The sequence below is a fragment of the Cibotium barometz genome, chromosome 31, assembly GCF_041138505.1.
Source record: "Cibotium barometz isolate CiBa-2024 chromosome 31, ASM4113850v1, whole genome shotgun sequence".
NCBI classification, from domain to species: domain Eukaryota; kingdom Viridiplantae; phylum Streptophyta; class Polypodiopsida; order Cyatheales; family Cibotiaceae; genus Cibotium; species Cibotium barometz.
In genome coordinates, this window is record NC_141076.1 from 49216541 (window position 1) to 49222540 (window position 6000).

The following is a 6000-nucleotide window of genomic DNA, read 5'->3' on the forward strand; positions in this document are numbered from 1 at the left end:
GATCCCATGGGTTAGCCAACCGCCCAACCACTGTAGTGATGGGATCCAATTTGGAATTCGGTTAGGTTTTGTCCTGGGTACCAAGGAAAAGAGTTCCAAGGCCCCCTAGCCGGAAGTTCATGCAAACATAAAACTAGCCATACCACTTACACACCCAATATGAAATTACCTTTTTCTTAGCATCAGCTAACTTTAAAACAATCCTTTAATGAAACCATAGTACCACTGATCACAATCTTCCAAATTTTCGGGTTGATTCTTAATTTTCCATCATTCCTTCATCAGAGTATCTATGGCATCATTGGCAACTAGAACGCTCACCACCTGTCCACTCAGGGGCCTTTTCAATAGTTCCTAGCCCATAATACTCGGCAATATAATCACTTATAAAAATCAAGATGGACTCTCGTTGAAGATCAGCAAGATCAACCATATCCATCAAAAGAGCCATGGACTCATCCATTGAAGACCAGCAAAAGAGCCATAGACTCATCCATTGAAGACCAGCAAGGTCAATCAACCAGATCCATGCCCAGTTTCAAAAAACAACTCTTACTCCTTGTTCCAATATCTTCCTCGACGCACGTGTGGGTATCCTAGGCGACCCAGAGCCCGAGCACCGTATGGTCAGCACCCTCTAGGATCCTTCGCAAGTGACCTAGCGCTTCACTCATAGGCTGCTTCCTTGGTCCCTCATCCACCATACCGGAAGCTTAACATTTTAATCGAACCGAGGCTGGTCAAAACCTCGGCCGACTTTGCTACGCGAGACGTCCTCCATTGACTCTCCGTCAGCAGTTGCAACTTTATCAGTTAGGTCTCCACGACCTTAATCACAAGACGGTCAAAATGCTTTCCCAGCATTCTTGACATAAAACAGCCATTTACAAACAGTTTACAAATACAATTTCTATATTAACTCTCATTTTTCCACATTATCCCTCATCAATCCACTTTACTTATTCCACATTCCTTTTATATGTGTACTCATCCAATCACATCATTTTCCATCTCGTTACTTCAGATTCCTTCACATCACATATCATATATTCACATCCATACATATATCCACATCCACATCCACATTCACATCCATACATCCACATCTACATCCTTACATCCACATCCACATGCATACATCCACTATCACGTCCTCATTCATACATCCACATCCACATACATACATACATTCACATCCCCATTCCCATTCACATCTATACATCCACATCTACATCCACATACATACATACATCCACATCCACATTCCACATTCACATCTATACATCCACATCTACATCCACATTCACATACATTCACATCCACATTCCCATTCACATCTATACATCCACATCTACATCCACATACATACATACATCCACATCCACATTCCACATTCACATCTATACAGCCACATCTACATCCACATTCACATCTATGCATATACATCTTCATGCATACATCCATTTTCACATTCATACATCCACACTCCCATCTCCACATCCACACATCCACATACATACATCCATTTTCACATTCCCATTCATATAACCCCATATTCCTTCACATCTAATCTTTTACATCACATCCATTCTCGCCCTATCACAACCCATATACATCTTATCCTATCACATACACTTCTTACCTCATCCCATACAGATCTTATCACATCTTAATTCATCTTATCACCTCCTAACTTATTTCATAAGCATCTTATCACCTCTTATCACATCTTATACACCTCTTATCACATCCTATCACATCTCATATCTATTTATAGAATACAAGAGAATTCTTATATTTGATATAAGATTTCTTTACACATTTATTTATGCATAAATTCTATTTAAGGAGATTAATACTTTCAAAGTAAAAATCAATCTTTTATGCATCTTCCTATGCATAAATTCATTTTAAATGAAAATGACACTTTTGAATTAAATTTCAATCTTTTATGCATTTTCCTATGCATAAATTCAATTTGGTAGGAATTACACTTAGAATAAAAGAATTTCTCTTATGCATCTAAGTTATGCATAAAATCCATTTATGATGAAAAATCACACTTTTAGTATAAAAAGAATATCTTTTATGCATACCTCTATGCATGAAATCCAATATGATAAAAGTAACCCTTTTACAATAAAATAATCAACTTTTATGCATACCTCTATGCATGAAATTCAATTATGATAAAAGTAATACTTTTATATTAAAATAATAATCTTTTATGCATACCTCTATGCATGAAATCTAATTATGATAAAAGTAACATTTTTATGTTAAAATAATAATCTTTTATGCATACCTCTATGCATGAAAATCAATTATGCATAATATAAAAATCAATTTCTCTAGGATTACAATGAATATCTTTCAATTAATCTAGGATGATAATTCCCAGAATATGGTAGGAAGTCCTCTTTTTATGCTTTGAATGAAATTATTTTATGCGTAATTTTTATAAAAATTTTGCCATAGCTCTGCTGCTATGATGACTGATAAATCTCAATTTTTCTAAGGGATAAAGCTTTTCATTAAGAAAATAATTAGAATGATCCCTAATTGGATCATTAATCCATAATGGATTGAATCATCAATATACATAAACTAAAAGCATAGAAAAAAGCCATTAATAAATCTTGGATTAAGAAGAAGCTTTATGAAAAGCTTCATTTGGATTGAGAATGGGTCATGAGTATGACCATTTCTTGAGTGAGAGAGAGAATTTACATAAAAACCATTTGAATTAAGCATAAATGGAAATTTATGTAAGTCTTAACTATCATTAATCAATTAACTTCAATAGCATTCATCAAATTATGTAACTCTTCACTACCATTCATCAATTAACTTCAATAGCATTCAAAAACCATTCCAATTAAGCTTCTCAAGCTTGAGAGGGGTTGAGAAGAGAGAAGCATTGAGAAATTATAGAAAAGATCAAAATTCACCATTTACCTTACAATTTGCTTGATTCTTTGTTCACGGTAGAGGCCCCCAACCAATCAATTGGTTAAGTATGTTGATGGAGCCACCAATGGGGATTGAAGAAAGAGGGAAGCTCCAATTTCTTCAATTTGGAGAGAATTTTAGAGAATAGTAGAAATTAGCATTATTTCAGCATAACTCTAGTATAGTAAAATTCTTCTATATCTTTTTCAAAGGACTCATGTTCTATTTATAGGAGAGGGAAGCTCTAACCAAAGCTAACTGAATTCTAGAATTTTCCAAATTCAGTTTGGTTGAATTTGGACTAGATTTGGACCTAGTTTGGTTACTTTTTGATTCGGTTTGGTTCCATTTTGATTTGGTTTGGTTCAAGAGAGAGGAGAGATAAAAATATCACATTATTTTTGAGTTTAAAACTCATTCAAGCATGTGAAATATGCACCTCCTTCAAAGAACTCCCCTTCCTTACATATGTGTCAAAATGGAATCATTATACCCAAAATATCTCATATTTTTAATATTGCTCATAGTTTTATACTAATAAACCTTGTACATTTTCAACTCTTCATCTTGTGTGAGCATTTACTCATTTTTGGATACCCAAAATATCTCATATTTTTAATATTGCTCATAGTTTTTTACTAATAAACCTTGTACATTTTCAACTCTTTATCTTATGTGAGCATTTACTCCTTTTTGGATACCCAAAATATCTCATATTTTTAATATTTCTCATTTTCAACTCTTCATCTTATGTGAGCATTTAATCATTTTTGGATACCCAAAATATCTCATATTTTTAATATTGCTCATAGTTTTTTAGTAATAAATCTTGTACATTTTCAACTCTTCATCTTATGTGAGCATTTACTCATTTTTGGGTATCTTCTTTTACAAATTGGATTTATCTCCTCCCTACACATGGATTGATGCTATTGGCCCATAGGAACCTTAATTGGACCATAATCCAAAAATTTCTGAAAATCTAGACCCTTAGGCTAAGGTCCTTTATACCCATTTCCAATTAATTCCAATTGCACATTGGAAAGTTCTTTTTGAATTTTTGTTTCAGGGAAACTTAGTTTAATAAGATGAGATAATTTTCTATCCAAAAATATTAAAAATTTGAATATTCTCTCTCTAGAATATTTTCTCTCTCTAGGTTAAAACAGTTAGAAACAAGGTCTTTTATATTTCTGAAGAGGGATTGATTACAAGGGAAGATGCTGGACATTTTGAGAGACTGGGGAGGAATCTTACTTTCTCTCCCACTTGTTGAAAAATGCGAGATGCCCTCATCTCGCAGACTGGGGGTAATTTCACAAGATGCACAAATATGAGACTGAGAGAAAATTTTTAATTAAGATTAACCACCAAGAAAAGTCTCAAAGAGAGCAAGACTCAAGACAAGAATAAAGATTTCAACTTTATTCATTCTTGGAACATATACAGTAAAGATAGAAGAACTCTTTACACTTCTATAAGCTCGTCCATCATATGGTCACAAAAGCAGCACTCACAAGCTGCACAGGTATAAGGTAACTCATCTATGGGAATAATTCGGCTGGTTATTGCAGCACCTACCTCAGTGGTATGAGGTGATCTATCAAGAGGACCTCTAATAGGCAAGCCGAAAACGGGATAAAGGCATATCTTCTGGTGAGGAAGAAGGCACGCTAGTAAGAAGACCCGCTCAGAAAATCCACCATGCCTTGATCTGATCACGCAGTAGTATATCGGGGACCCAAACCCAAAGCTTCAATAACCATAGCCAAGCGGACATTGTTACGGAAGTGCTGTCGCCCCCACGGTGTTACCCTAGTTATATCTCGACAGGTCCGCCATTTGGTCTGAGCTACAGAAGTTCCCAAGTGAGGGAAAAGTGAGCGCTCATACAGTTCTATAAAATCCTTCTTCACAGACTCGCTTGCATCTTGAAGGTGAGAAATCATCATAGATAAAACCAATTCCTGCTGCCAAGCCATAAAGGAGATTAAGAAAGAAAGAGATCGATGGAAGTAAGATTACTGTGAGTGACAAGTAAGCGTTACGACTTATATAAAGGAAGGAGCTAGCGTAACCTAGAAGCCAACGGGGTATCTTGCCACTGAAGTTTTACCGTCTTTCCATGATTTGGTTTTGGCACATATTCCTATAGAAGGCTTACATGAGATACATTATGAACTTTGAGATGAGGAGATAAAAGAAGCTCGTAGGCTAAGTCACCTACTTTCTTTGAATTCAGATAAGGCCCACAATATCTGGGGGATAATTTCTTATACTTCTTAAGAGATAAAGAACTTCTTTTGGGCCGTACTCGAATGAAGACCAAAACCTTGATATCTAAACACCGATTTTCACTTCTGAACTCATTGTTCTGAATCCCTAAAACAGGTGGGACACCTGAGAAGTATTCTAGGGAAAGGGTCTTCCTTTTTTAAACAGAATCTTTCTTTTATTTTAGAGAGGGAATAATTATAAGATCAAAAAGGGAGATTCTTACTCCTGTATACCTCGAAGGCTGGAGAGGAATCTTACATTCTATCCCACTTAAAAAAGTGCGAGATGTCCTCATCTCTCGCAAGGGAGAGGACAACTCTTTTTCTTAAGATCCAATTTTATTCTGGGGTTCCTTATATTTTGGTCAACCCAACAGAATACGGGGATAAGTATCCCTTATATAGAACTCATCTCGCAAGGTAGAGGACAACTCTTTTTCTTAAGATCCAATTTTATTCTGGGGTTCCTTATATTCTGGTCAACCCAACAGAATATGGGGATAAGTATCCCTTATATAGAACTCATCAATAACAATTCATTCAGATCATATCATCTATATTTTTAACACGATAATGGTCCATTAGACTGAAAAATTTCTTTCTCAACATTTCTCCACGGAAATTTAAGTTAAGCAATTTCTCAATTTGTCATCCCTTAACTTGATCTACCGTGATAAGAGTTAACAGTAGCAATTTGACAACACAATCCACTAATCTCATAGTGATTTGCTGAAATCATTATCATCATTCCAGTTATGAATATCATCACAGG